The following is a 16,216-nucleotide window of genomic DNA, read 5'->3' as shown; positions in this document are numbered from 1 at the left end:
GAGAGAGAGAGAGAGAGAATATTTAATTTGTTTATTCAAAGTCTTAAGAGAAAAGCATGCATGCTTTGTATACCTTGTATGTAGCATCATGTTCACACTAGTTTTCTGCTATAGGTTGTGGTAAGTATTGAGTTAATGCAAATAAAGGTACTTCATGATAGTGTTGTAGTACTCAAGATCGGTCTTGGTCTCAAGACCGGTCTTGAGACCACTTTTTAAAGGTCTTGGACTCGTCTCAGAATAGACCGCATTTTTACTCGGTCTCGCCTCGGTCTCTGACGAAGAGGTCTTGGAATCAAGACCAGTCAAGACCACAACTGATGGCATATTGTCAGGAATTTCAAAAATGAACCCAAGTGCAGACGGGAGTAGACAAAACAATGTATACTATATTACAAAAACAGCTAAACAAAAATCTACAATGGGGCAAACAACAAGAAACAAGGTTTAAATACAAAAGAATAACAGGACAAGACTAAACTTGACACTAAACTAGACAAGGCTTAAATTGGTCACAATACTCACAAGAAAGACAAACACACAAGCAAAGAACATCAAACACAAGGACTTTAAATAGGGACAAAATAAATTAAATACACCTGGAAATCATTACAAGTAAGGGACCGGGGAAAAAGTGACGAGACCCGGGAAATGCATTGTCCGAATAAACCAATATTAAAACCACGCATCTCCCACATAAAACATGGTATTGCCAGGACCCTGTCACAAAGACTAGATATAATTCAAGACATGATTCTGAAAGGATCCTAACAGATATCACAAAATTATTTTTTATCATTAATTATTAAATAATTATTATAATTTACTGACTTTTAGGGTGCCAATTTATTATTATTTTTTATTATTTTATCAACTTCTCTCATGGCATACACACAGATACACACACACACACACACACGACAAGGGCCTAATATTCCACATTTTATCAAAAGTGTTTTAATGCAGTGACTTGCACGGGTCATGGTCTTGACTTGGTCTCGGCCTGTCTTGGTCTTGACTTGGTCTCGACCCTTCAAAGTCTTGGTCTTGTCTCGGTCTCGGCCTGTCTTGGTCTTGGTCATGACTTGGTCTTGGTTTAGGTGGTCTTGACTACAACACTACTTCATGATGCCATAGAAGAACCATTTTTTATCAAGAATGAGAACCGTTGAAGAACATCTGAAGAACCATTCTGTTTCTTTGTAATGAAAAAATTTTCTTTAGATTCTAAAATCTTATGGTTCTTAAGGACCTTTAACTAAATGGGTCTTTGTTGAACCAAAACTTGTTCTTCTATGGCATCGCTGTGAATAACCTTTTAAGCACCTTTAAAGTGTGGGGGATATGAGAATTATGCCATTATTATCTATTTTTCCATAAAACACAAAAGGAAAGTTTAGCCAAAAGGTACACTATAAAAATACGTTCCTAAAATGCTCTTTGTTTGGTAAAGCATTGAGTTAGCAGTGCAAAACCCAATGAACTTACATACTGATAAAGTCACTTAAGATATGTGTCTGCCAAATGCATAAAATGTAAATCAAAAGTGTCCATTTTAATTTTAATTTACTTACACTCTCAGAAATAATGGTACTAAAGTTGTCACTGGGACAGTACCCTTTCAAAAAGGTACACCTTTGTGCCCAAAAACTGCATATTAGTACTTCAAATGTACATACTGACAGTTCAAAAATACGTATTTGTACCTAAATGGTACATATTAGGACCTTTTTTAAAAGGTACTGCCCCAGTGACAGCTTTGTACCTTTGTGTCAGCGTAGGAGCAAATGTCCTTGTAAGTACTGTATAAGTACAGCAGATGACCTAATGCACAAATGATGGTTTAACACAGTAACAGGTTGACTGTCAAAGACCCTGCTGCTTAGCACAAAGCAGTTCATCTTCTGGCTTTCCGACATTTCATATTTTTCCTAGAGTCAAACTGGAATCTTAAATATGTCAATTCACATTATATAGTAACGGATGAAACACTGAACAAATGGATTTGAAAGAAGGAAAAGGTAACTGGAGCAGGTCACGCAAGTGACAGGCACATATAATATACATAGTTGAGTAGATAAAAGTCAGCAGCGTATTGAGATCTGCCAGCCCAACACAAATCAAGCTGTCCATTACACCAGGCCCTCGCAGGTCACGCTCTTAATGAAATGGTCTGGGCTTGCTGACGGGGCTGAAAGAAAGTCAACGGGAGACGCCGGGCCTTCGTGATTGACACATCCTGAGCCACGGGCCCATCTGAGGTGTCATAGAGAGGAACTGCAGCGTGGCCTTGACTCCCTATCAGCGGGTGCGTACGGGATATAAATTATAGCTTTGTTCGCGCGCTCCAAATGTTAAGTTTGCTCTGATATACGATAAATCCCCTCGGCTCCCGTACGTACTTAAACGCATTGGTACACCATACAGGTATGTCATTTTATACACGCCACAATTACTGTTGTCTCTCCAGCTGTACGCAGAATCGCACACGTGTGTTTGCCGGCATCACGGCACGATACGGGAAAAAGTCTGCTAAGTTTTCAATCCGAGACGGGTGCTTTGAAGGTAGACAAAACTGCAGGGAATAAAAGTGGGGGCCTGCGGCAGGCTGGGCTTCTGAAGGCTGCCGCGCTTCTCCAGCTGCCGGGCTTGACAAGCGAGCTGAATTATATCCGTGTGTCTAATTATGTCTTTTCAACTGTTCACAATGAAAGACCGTGTGCCTTCCACTCGCGAAGAGTAGGACAGTGAACGCACTCCCGTGCATCTGACACAGATACCTGTCTGTGTGTCAACATAGCACGCTGTCTGACGTCCCGGCATCCTTATAAAAGAGATCTGCACGAAAAGCTTGAGATGTTGACATTTATTTATCTATTTATTTAATCTTTTTTTTAACACATATCTTGCTGTGTGTCTTGAAGATCATAGTATATTTGTACGTGTTACAAAATGATTTATGTGAAATTATAACACATTTTGTTGCACATTCGTAAAGTAACTTAATTTTAGCTGTGCTATTAACATCACATTTTTGGATTTGCACTATTCGTTATAAAATATAGGGTACATGCTCATAGCACCACGGACCCAATTGAGCGTGTGTCAAATGATTTTAAATCTAAACTCATTTTCTAATAAAGCATATTCCATCTATTCTCATCTTCTTGCTATGTCCTCATCTCCTTCCACATCCTTGTTTTCAGTATTTCTTTATCCTAAAGACTCTCACCACTCCTGCACCAAACCGGTCACAAGGGGGTAGCATTGATACAGCACTGTAAGGCTCTGACGCCGAAGACATGCTGTGGGACAAACTGCCTTTGATGTAATTGAGGTCTCGGACCTTTTACGAGAGCATATATTGGTTTGTACGTGAAAATCTTCAAGGAACAATGGATTTCCATAAGTGGATGTAAAATTGTGTTTGAAACTCACCTCTGCATACTAACCGCTTCTCTAAACAATAACAGAAAAGGCCACAAAGACACCACGGCTTGTAATTTTACAGGGGCCACGCTGTGGAAATGAAAGAGACTGAGGCATTAGGATTAAATGAGTGACTAAAGGATTCAGACGCGTTCGCTTATGCGTGCTGCATCCCTGTTGATTCGTCAAAATAAACATGCAGATTTCATGAAGAAGTCAAACTGTTTAAGGGAGGAGGAGAAAAGAGTTTAGGAGCAAAGAAATCTGTCAGTGTTTGACGGTAAATATATATTTTTTGATGGGGAAATACTAGTACACTGAAATAAAAACATTGACATAAATGGGAAGAGCAAAATAACTCACTAAATATATAATTAAAGTTAAAACAATGTATGAATTAGTATACACCTAATAAGTATTTGTGTCTATTTATCTTATCACCCAAAGCGATACTTTAAAGCAAACTAATATTGCAGGCTCATAAATAAAGGTTACACATTTACATATTCAGTTTATCATGAATATTGCATACACTGTACATAAAAATTCAAACACGCTTCTTATGAAATATGATCCAGCAGCAGGCAAGAAATGATACGCGCTGTCCATTCGCATTACTCAACGTTACTTATTAACTCTATGTGTTGATGAATAAAGAATGAAACATATTTGACCTGGTTTATATAATTATATAATTCAAACGCCTCTATTTTACTTTTGTAGAATAAATATTTAGGAAATTGTTTGCATAGCACTTTGAAAATGTTTTGCTAATAAGGAATTGAAAAATGGATTTAACTGAGGAAGCCGCACAGTTTTGTGTGCTATACAACTGTAGTGACCCAAAGAAATGCCACCTTACCTTACCTCTGCCAGCTGTGACTTAATTATACTGTCTTGTGGGGGGGGGGGGGGGTGGGGGGGGGGGGGGGTGGGGGGGGGGGGGGGTGGGGGGGGGGGGGGGGGGGGGGGGGCGGGGGTGGGGGGGGGGGGGGGTGGGGGTGGGGGGGGGGGGGGGGGGGGGGGGGTGGGGGGGGGGGGGGGGGGGGGGGGGGGGGGGGGGGGGGGGGGGGGGGGGGGGGGGGGGGGGGGTGGGGGGGGGGGGGGGTGGGGGGGGGGGGGGGGGGGGGGGGGGGGGGGGGGGGGGGGGGGGGGGGGGGGGGGGGGGGGGGGGGGGGGGGGGGGGGGGGGGGGGGGGGGGGGGGGGGGGGGGGGGGGGGGGGGGGGGGGGGGGGGTGGGGGGGGGGGGGGGGGGGGGGGGGGGGGGGGGGGGGGGGGGGGGGGGGGGGGGGGGGGGGGGGGGGGGGGGGGGGGGGTGGGGGGGGGGGGTGGTGGGGGTGTGTGGGGGGGGTTGGGTGGGGGGGTGGGGTGGGGTTGTGGGGGTGGGGGGGGGGGGGGGTGGACCTTTTTAAAGCTATAGTATAAGCAATGTGCTAATGAAAAACTATTTTTTTCCTTTCTTAACTTCCAAAACAGTTTTTTTTTAAATATCTTACCATGACTTTTACATATTGTAGCTTTGATTTATGAACACTAAGTTTAATGTACAGTATATCCTTTTAAGGGGCAGTTTCCCGGACAGGGTTTAGATTAATCCAGGATTAGGCCTTAGTTATAATATGACATTTAAATAGTTTTTACAAACATACTTTACAAAAAACATTACTGGTGTGCATCTTGAGACAAAACAATTTGTTAATATACAGTGTGTGCAAAAGTCTTAGGCCACCATGCTCATTATTTGTTGTTTTTGCAATTGTATAGTGATCATATATAATTGTTTCTCAGTCTCTTTATTAGAATACAACCAGAATACAGGAAATGAGTATGTAGTATTAAAAACTATATAAAAGTATAAGCTGAAGTGTCAAGTATTTAGAGTAAACTCCCCTTCCGTTTGAGCAATAGCAGGATCTCTTAAACCTAAATGAAATTAAATCCTAATTCTAATTGAACGACTTCAGGACTTTGGTCTCCTCAAAAAGCTCAAGATGTGTTTTGTGTCAAAAGAGGTCACACTAAATACTGACTGATGCTTCAAGACATCATTTAGTTCTGAAAATTGTTTTGTTTTTAATTTTGTGTACATATTTCCTGTATTTTCTGTTTGTATCTTAATAAAAATAGTGAAAAATAAATATGAATGGACATTAAAACTTTGCTAAAACAACAAAGCTGGTGATGGTGGCCTAAGACTTTTGCACAGTACTGTGTGTCAATGATATTTTTAAATTAAGGCAGCTCTAACATGCATTTTAGTCTGGGCATAGGATAAGCCCTGGCCGGGAAACCGCCCTTTAAAGTATGCACACTGTAAGACGTCATTTAACTTACTTACTATTACTTACATAACTTACTATTCACTATGGGTGAGTTGCTGTAACATATCGTCACCTTCCTAAAATAATTGCCATTTTTCAAACAAGTAACAAAACAAAAGCTCTCAGTATGTTTAATACGTTCATCAAATACTATAAATAAATTCCCTTAATCCCGGCCTCAAGTCATTCAGAAATACCAGTTTGTTGGCAGAATCTAATAAACGCCAAAATGAAAGTGCGTGCATACAGCAAAGTGCAAGACTTTTTTATCTAGTTAAAGGAGGTTTACCAAATATATGAGGCAGTGGCCGCCGGTGACTTCTTTTTTCGAGGGTGCACAATGCGAAGTTCGTCAAAACATGTATGTAGCCCGTCATGTGTGTGGTTCGTAATTTCAAAATATGTATTCTGCGCGTCGAGTGATCCTATGTGCATCACATGTCTTGTCAAAATAAGTGCCTGCTGCAGACGCGTTTATGATAAAAGAGATGCTCGTGTTTGCTAGATACTTGCATAATTTCATGTGGAATCAGAGTTTAGTGTTAAGTGAGTGTCTTGCGTTTATTTTGTGAACAAGAGCGTCTCTTATCATAAACGATTTTGATGCGTGTGCAGCAGGCACTTATTTTGACAAAACACATGATGCACATGGTTTACATGACACAACAAACACATATTTTGAAAACACGAGCAACACACATGAAACACTGCAACACTTATTTTGAATTGGCACCCCTCAGAAGACCCCCCTGTCACGAGCCTTTTACCTTTATTCAGAAAGGACAGTTAAGGATGCCTGACTTTTTAGAAGTGGAGATTTTTGTACTTAGAGGGTTTTGCAGCAAAAAACAGTCAAATTTATTGTTAAAGGTGCAGTGTGAAAATATTAGTGCATCTAGTGGTGAGGTTGCAAATAGCAATCAACGTTTCAGTCCACCGTTCACCGAAATGCATAGAAAAGCTACGGTAGCCGCCACCGGACAACCATGTCATCGTTGGAGACAACTAAGTAAAAAAGTTTGTCCGTTATGGGCTTCTGTAGAAACAAAATGGCGACTTCCATGTCAAGGGACCCTCTGTGTATGTAGATAAAAACTTCTCATTCTAAGGTAATAAAAACATAACAGTTTATCATGAAAGGTCTTTATACACCACTGATAATATAGTTATGTATTTTATATTGCATTACTGTCAAGAGATCCTTATAAAAGTTACACATTGCACCTTTAAATACCAATGACGAAAGTAGTATTTGTGAAATTTCAATTACTGACTAATAGCTTTAATTACTGAGCATGAAACTCATTTACAAGAAAATATGAACTCTTCATATGTTGCATGACTTACTGATCACATAATTTTTTTACTGTGCACTTTATTGGTGATGGACGTATGTCACACTATTACATTTTGTCTTGACTATAGGGAGGCATTTAAAATGGATTGTATGCAAAAATGTTCTTTTCCTTCCTCATCCCCCTTACCTTTATCACAGTTTTCCCATCAATTAGCTTTTTCTTCTCTTTGCTGTTTCTCTCCTTTCACTACTTCAGTTCTTCTACCCTCTCACTTGCCCCCTCATCCCCCTCTCAGCTGCAGAGTGTTAGGGTCGATGATAGCGTAAGCTGTATGGCCTCTAAAAACAGTTTGTCTTAATGAGCTCCGAAGAGGCGGGTCACAGCTGAAGCCAATTGCGAGACCTTCCTGTCGGCATGGCTGCAGGCTCGGGGGTCACAAGAGGTCGCGCTGGCCCCATCACACCAGTGGGCTCCAGCCCAACAGTCTGATCCGCAGACTCAAGGGGACACATCTGGTTCTGATGCAACTCTGGAGTCGGCTCTCAGGGTTTAGGAGCGAGAGGGAAAGGGGTCACATTCCTCTCAGTGTCAAAGTCAGGGCCGAAGGTGTGCGTGACGTGACTTATGCCCCCTGATCTTTCTCCTCCTCTTCCTCACGGGCAGGTGAGATCTGAATAAATCGACGTGGCAACGCTTTGAAGGCATTGCCAGTAAAACGAGCAGCTATTAACGATCGTAACTAACAAGCTGCAGGCGTCCCCGATGCGCGTTCTCATGCTAGTTTAACACTCGTCTATTTCCATATGTGCTCTTTCTTTCATGGATGCCTGGAGCTAATACTTCACAGGCCAAAACACTATTTCATACCCTCTCAAAGATCCAAGGATCAAAAGGCGATGTACCTGCGCACATGCGGGTAACACATGCGGCTTTGTAAATGATCAGACATGCAGATACATTCACAGTCTGCAATCTGTTTGTGTGATTGTGCATTCGTATGCATGTGTGGCCTAAACACAATGCAGTATTTGTTAACTTTTTTTGTGCATTGTTTGCGTTGATTTCAAGGATAGTTGCACAGATGAGGGTCTGAAAATTTTAAATATGCATTTATATAATCTAATTGATTTCAAATAAATATATCAAGGTTATATTTTAACACAATGTTCTTTACATTACATTATATAAGATGATCCTAAATCATAAAAAATGATGAGACTGATAAGATCACATTTAGTAAAGTTAAATTTGGTTTAAACACAATGTTCGGCACACACCTTCACGCATGCGAGGTGTCACTAATGATGGAACATGCAGATCTCACACACACACTTTTCAATTGGCAAGCCTTTGTGGTTCCAGATGCTTTATACACCTGATCCCATAAAACAGAGTGCGTTATGGCAGTAATTTCTATTCTACTTCTCCGAACACACAAACGTGTACACACATGGTGCCATAATTGGCTCCTGCAACCTTCTCGGCCCGACTAAGAGTGAACCCCCACTCCGTCTCCCCCACCCTCACAGGCCCATAAAAGCACATCTGGAAAGGCAGTCTATTGCTTTGCCTCTCTCTCCATCTTTGTCCTGCTCCCTCATTCAGCAAAAAAAAAGAAACAGCATAGAAAGAGCTTCTTATGAGCAACTACAAACCCAGAAATAACCCTGTCAGCTTAAGTGAAATGTCCTTATGAACCATCACCAGATATACTGTTAGGCACGATGACAGCTCTGGACCTGCTGAGGTGCGATTTCACTGAGCACCACTGAGATTGAATAAACGACAGTTTTGGCGTATTCATGGGACTGTCACAAAGGGTTAACTTCTTCTCATGTTGGTGATTTTATATAATTGCAGGTACATTTTGTGTCCAACGCCATTTATTCTTTTGCTTTTTTAGATGGTTATATTATTAATTTGGTATTCGTTGTCATGGATCATAAGATATTAGTATGTAATCAAACTGACAGAAACACACACACACACACACACACACATACACACACACACACACACACACACACACACACACACACACACACACACACACACATGACTGTCAACACTGTTACTCTTCATTGATAATACAATAGAATTGACACAAAAGGAAATTATGACTTTTAGCTATATAAGACACTTTTTACAGAAAATATGATGTTGCTACGGTCTGTAACATCTTGTGATCCGTGGCGATGAGTACCAAATCATTAATATATTTGAAAATATAACCAAATCATTAATATATTTAAAAATATAATAAAATTTAAAAAATGACTGCAAAAAAGTTGGTCAACTTAAAAACTTACCTGGTTGCCTTAAAATCTTGAGTTAATTCAATTTAAAAATATTAGTTGACACAACTATTTTTACACAACTTTTACTAAGTAAACTGGCATTTTCAAGTTTAATTACTTTTTTAAGATGTAAAATAAATATTTTCCCTGGAGTACGTATGTGAAGTTCTAGCTCAAAATACTATATAGATAACTTATTATAGCATGTTAAAATTGCAACTTTGTAGATGTGACAAAAATGTGCCATTTTTGGGTTTGTGCTTTTAAATGCAAATGAGCTGATCTCTGCACTAAATGGCAGTGCCGTGGTTGGATATTGCCAATTAAAGGATTAGTCAATTTTCTTAAAAAAAATCCAGCTAATTTACTCATCACCATGTCATCCAAAATGTTGATGTCTTTCTTTGTTCAGTTGAGAAGAAATTGTGTTTTTTGAGGAAAACATTCCAAAATTGTTCTCATTTTAATGGACTTTAATGGACCCCAACACTTAACAGTTTTAATGCAGTTTAAAATGGCAGTTTCAAAGGACCCCAAACGAGGCATAAGGGTCTTATCTAGTGAAACGATTGTCATTTTTGGTAAGAAAAAAAAATCTGCACTTTTAAACCACATCTTCTCGTCTTACTCAGTCCTGTAATGCGCCAGCGTGACCTTACGTAATACATCATCATGTCAAGAGGTCATTGATGACGTATCGAAACTACGCCCCAGTGTTTACAAGTGTGGAGAAAGAGGACCGTTCCGACGTTGTTGTATGTCGAATGATACTAATTAATGTCTTTGTGTCAGTTTATTGTTTAAAATGGTCCGGAAATGTGCGTTTCATATATGTAACACGTGACCTTTTGACGTCACTATGCAATTACGCTGGGTCGCGCTGGCGTGTCACATGACCGGAAGAAGACGAGAAGTTGTGGTTTAAAAAAATGCATATTTTTTATTTTTCTAGCAAAAAATGCCAATCGTTTTGCTAGATAAGACCCTCGTTTGGGATCATGTAGAGTCCTTTGAAACTGCAATTTTAAACTGCATTAAAACTGTTAAGTGTTGGTGTCCATTAAAGTCCATTAAAATAAGAAAAATCCTGGAATGTTTTCCTCAAAAAACACAATTTCTTCTCGACTGAACAAAGAAAGACATCAACATTTTAGATGACATGGTGGTGAGTAAATTATCTGGATTTTTTTAAGAAAATGTACTAATCCTTTAAAGGGTGGTATTATAATAAGATTCCCTTCTGACATCACATGGGGAGCATGCACTGCACTTGTCCACAATTTGCCCGTCGCTCAATTGGTAGAGCATTGCGTTAGCCGCACAGAGGTTGTGGCTTTGATTCCTTGGGAACACACATGTAAAGTGTATAAATATAATGTAATGCTTTCTTGCAATACATTTAGAAAAATGTCTTATCCTGACTTGGCTGTAAAGACATTCCTGCTTTGCCTGACTATGTACCCTTTTCTGCACTTATTAGCATGAAAAATTATTGTGCATAGAAAAGTATTTTAGACCAAAAATTAATTGCAGTACAACCAAATATCATAATGTTATGTTGGAGCACTTCATAGACTTTCTTCTTATTATTATTAAGGCGGGACTTCCTTTGTACAGCACTCCAATGTATTTGTTTTTTGATATAATCCAAGTTTTAGCTCTGCCAAAAGATGACGTATTCAAACAGATGATCCTATTAGTAGGATATATTTAGTAGTAAGCAGCGTGTTTTGAAGAATCCTCTAAACGGGACAGTTATGACTTGTTTGTTTTATATACACACACATGTGTGTGTCTGAGCTGTAAGATGTGCGGTCTCTGTTTATTCACCCCTGCTTTCTGAGGCCACATTGGCTCGTGGGAAATAGGAAACAATCCTGCTGGGCGCAGTTCATCCACCTCAAGCTTTTCTGACTTTTTAATTGATGTATTATACATTCTCTGTGTGCGAAACAGCACAAACTATCTCCGGCACTTGGACTATAACTATATATACATTTAATGAGAGCCTCTGTGGTGAAGTAATGGCTGGTTGGGTTATAGGGGAATATAGTACTGGAATTTGTTGTACAGCGCAGGAAGGAGTAACCATCTATATTAATTCATCGCGATAACTCTACAAAGATAAGCTGACGCGGTCTGATTCAGTCTGGCTGTGATCATACGCTTTCTGTTTTCCAGCGGATCTAGGCAGAAGACCAGGAAGAAAATAAAGCGAGCCACAAGAATCTTCTGGCTGGGCTGTGCACTGTTTTCGCACTGCAACTTCTTTAGGCCCAAAAAAAGAGAGACGGGGGTAGGAAAAAAGACGCCAGCATTTTTTATTCTCATTTTTAATGAAGTCTTGAGAAATGGGAGCTATAGCTGCATGGGTTGGGTTTTACTTATGAGCCCAAGGCTCTTAAGCAGGAACATATGCGGCCCCTGGGCCTGAGGGCTCAGGTTACTACGGGTACACTAAAATGTTGAGAAACGGGACGGGGTAATAGAGACAAGGAGAGAGAGAGAGAGAGAGTGAAAAGATTAAGAAAGAATGCGTGGGTATTTGTGTGTTAAAGAAGTAGTTCACCCAAAACTGAAACTTGTTGATTCAAACCCAAACAGTTTGAATATTTTTCCAAGTGAGCCTGGTTCATGCAGTTACAACAAAAATGTTCATGCTTCAAAAATAGGATGCAAAATCAGAACGTATCATGTGAATAGAGTCCAAAGAAAAAAGGCCATATGGTTATGAAACAGCAGGCTGAGTAAATGATTGAATTTACATTCTTTTGGTGAACTATTCCTTTAAAAGTGAAAAAAGAGAGAATAAGAGAAAGAAAGAAATTGGTAGAAGAAGATTGAGAGAGCAGGAAAGAGGGTGGGCAGTTCTGCGGTAGGTAAATAGAGTTCTGACCCAGGCCCAGTCATTGGAACAGCAGGCCTTCTGCTCCGCGGGATTTTCTCTGGGTTTTTGTTTTGTGTTTGGAGGGGGAAAGGGGAGATGGGGGCACTATTAACCAGCACCATCGTTTTTCTAATTAGAGCTTTGGGGAATATTTTCTTAAGGACTGTCGACCCTCCCTAAAGGACTCCCAAGAGAGAGGGAGTGTGTGTGTGTGTATCTAGTGGAAGGAGAGAGAGGAGACAAAAAGGATGTATGTGCCTCTACGTCCTACATACGTGCATTTCGGTGTACATATTTGTGTGTGTAAAAATGTATAAATTTGTTTCAATATAAACTTTTGTGTAAAAAAAGTATGTCGTTTTCTAAACCAGATCAATACATTGCAGGCAAGACTAATTTATTTGAGGAGGCTTTTGGAAAATATGTTCGGAGTTTAATTGATGTATTATGCAAATAGTTTTTCTTGCTTTAAGCATGCACTTCACAAAAGTTTTTAAATAATTTGTTAGCGCCATAAAACACTGATTCAATAAATACCCTGATTTTTTTATTATCTTGCAAAGTTTTGCTTCCTAAATATAACTAACTTGTTTGAATAATGTTTAGTTGCTTTAACTAGAAAGCAAACCAGCTATACTTACTGTAGTACCAAACAAATGATATTTCGAAGAGTACTTGTAACAAATAGTCTTCGGCTTTTTAACACCACTGTTTTTCGATATTTTACTTTGTTCTTACCTCATCTTAGACGAATTAATACATACTTATCTTTGTATTAATCTTTTGTAAAGCGCCTGGTAAACCGTGTTGGGGAAAGTTACTTTTAAAAGTAATGCATTACAATACTAAGTTACTTCCCATAAAAGTAACTAATTGCGTTACTTAGCTACTTTCATGGAAAGTAATGCTTACGTTACTTTTAAGTTACTTTTGCATTACTTTTTCTTACTTGGCTCTTTCAGGCCTTGCAGGTGTTTTTTATGATCGCAAAAATGTCAAGCTGTGGCCTGCCATCTCTGTTTCTGACTTAAAGGGGCCATGGCATGAAAATCTGACTTTTCCATATTTAAGTGCTTTGATTGGGTCCCCAGTGCTTCTATCAATGTAGAAAAAGTGAAAAAGATCAACCCAGTTTTGGTAAACCATTCTCTACAAGCACATGAAAAAATAGGTTGTTTAAATTTGGCTCTCCTTGTGATGTCATAAGGAGCTCTTATTATAATAATATACCACCCCTTAATCTGCACTTTCCAACCACAGCACTGCCATTTAGTGCAGAGAAAAGCAGTGTTTGAATTTCATCAGCTCATTTGCATTTTAAAGGACACACCCAAAACGGCACATTTTTGCACACACCTACAAAGTGGCAATTTTAACATGCTATAATAAATTATTTATATGGAATTTTGAGCTAAAACTTCACATACGTGCTCTGGGGACACCAAAGATTTATTTGACATCTTAAAAAAGCCCCTTTAAACTGTTCCCACTCAGGCGCACAGAGTGCGTAATTCTACTGTTCAGTTTAATTCAGTACATTATCATTCTTTTTAAATTGAATGAATTAAACTGAAAAGTAACTCCCATTACTTTTTTTTTAAATTAACTCAAATATGAATGTGTACACTTATAAAGTTATGCGTTACTTTACTTGTTACTTCAGAAAAGTAATATTATTATGTAATGCACGTTACTTGTAATGCCTTATCCCCAACACTGCTCCTGAATGTGTTAGCATTTAGCCTAGCCCCATTCATTCCTTAGGATCCAAACAGGGGTGAATTTAGAAGCCACCAAACACTTCCATGTTTATTTAAAGACTGTTACATGAGTAGTTACACGAGTAAGTATGGTGGCACAAAATAAAACTTTTGTTTGGAGCCATAGGAATGAATGGGGCTAGGCTAAATTCCAACACATTCAAGAAGCGCTGTACAAAGATTAAGTGCACGCATTGAAACAAGATAAGGTATGTATTAATTCATCTAAGTTGAGGTAAGAACATAGTAAAGTATTGAAAAATGGAAAACACATGGCAATTTTAGTGATATTTCCAAAATTATGTCAAAAGACACACACATCTCCATCTCATGTATACCGCATGGATGTAAAAACACCCTCACTCCATCAGTCATAAACACACACACTGTTAGTTCATTAGGTTGTGATGGTCAAGATCCTTTCTCCTTGTCGAGGAGCAAAGGACAATTTTCTTTTCTCTTTTCTTCCTTTTCCAAACCTTCTTTTCTTCTCGTTTTATCCTTGTGCTGTTTCTTTTCAGTGAGTCTGCTGCTCTTGTCGTGGCTTTGATCCCCCACTCCCCCCATTTCTGGGCCTCTACTGAGCTCAGTGGAGCGATTTCCTGAGTCTGCCTAGATTAATGAGTGTGTGTATCTGTGTACTTCATAGTGCACTTGAAAAAAATAGTGGGAGAGAATGAGACGAGTTAGAGAGAGTGTATGTATGTGTGTGTGTCTGTGTGGTTCTCCTCTGGCTTTTCAGAGACCGCACATTATTTTTGTGTTTTATCTTCAAAGTCACTGCGTCCACAGTGTGCCTGTGTTTGCCTTGCTCGCTCGCCATTTTGAAACATTTGCAATCACAGAGCCCTCGTTGTGGATATGATGGCAATCTCGCTTCCACAATAAAAAAAGCAACAAGACCGACAGGCACGCTCACGAGTAGCGTACACATACACACACTTGCCCTCGCAGAAGGGCAGTTTGGACAGCAATGTGTTTGCGTAAACGTAGATAAAGTTGTTGCTTTGCAACGCGTTCCTTCCAAATAAATCAACGCCTATCAGATGCTGCATAAAATGAAACCCATAATCAGATTCTGAAAGAAATCGCAAACGGCTAAAAATAACTGTCTTATTGGAGCCATGTGTGGATTTTGAGGGGGGAGATGTTACTGTGGTGGGTCGCATGAATCAACCGGTGGAAAAAACAGTTTGTCTTTTCTGAGATAACAGCCACGTGACTCCCGGCCGAAGCCTGTTTATTTACTCTCACTTAGTGTGTGTATGTTAATACGCAAACACACATTGGATAACATTAATATACAAACACATACACATCCTCTAATGCCTTTTACTGCTTACACACATTTATACAGTTTTGTTGCTTTTCACTATATTTTTAGGACAGGGTGCAGACGGAGAGGGGACTTGAACCCAAGGCACACTTCATGACCAGTATATACTCACAAAATACATCATTTATATTCACTTACATACAAAAACACTTGACACCCTCTTACATGTAATTATTATGGCGTAATGTATACCTTACAAAAATAAGTAAACTTCAGGTTTATTTTATTAAGTATACTTAAGTAAAGTTCAAGGTATACTTTATGTAGTAAAATACTAATGTCCGTATACTAGTATAGTATACTTTTAAAGGTTTATATAAAAAAATGGCTTACTTTTAGTTTAACGTGTATAAAAAATAAAGTATACACTATATTTTTCCCTTGTTCTGAGATCACACTACTAGTAAACTTACAGTTATATGAACAGTTTAATACATGGCACGTTTTTGTGTAATGACTGCACAATTTGAAGTATACTTTCAATAAACTTCTTATTTTATACTATATCGTTGAATACTGTGAGTTTTCTTGATTTTTAAATCATACTTTTATTTTTATAATTTCATATTTTTTAATATTTTTGAGTTTATAAGACAGTAACACTATATAGAAAAGTATTTTATAAGCTACTGAGTCGAAAGAGTAAACACAACTACACTGCAAAAATGATACTACCGAGCCCCTAAGGTGACATTGGAATAAAAATCTAAAGTTTAGTTTCATGTGCTCACGTGAAACTTTCGCGTGCTCACGTGAAACTTTCGCGTGCTCACATGAAACCTTAATGTGTAGAATTTTTTTTAAAGTTTAGTTTTGTGTGCGCGTGTGATAGTTTCACGTGCACACGCAAAACTAAATCCGATTGTTTCACGTAAGCACGTGAAACTA

This window comes from Misgurnus anguillicaudatus, chromosome 6 (genome assembly GCF_027580225.2).
Source record: "Misgurnus anguillicaudatus chromosome 6, ASM2758022v2, whole genome shotgun sequence".
Taxonomy (NCBI): domain Eukaryota; kingdom Metazoa; phylum Chordata; class Actinopteri; order Cypriniformes; family Cobitidae; genus Misgurnus; species Misgurnus anguillicaudatus.
This window is presented reverse-complemented; position numbering follows the sequence as displayed.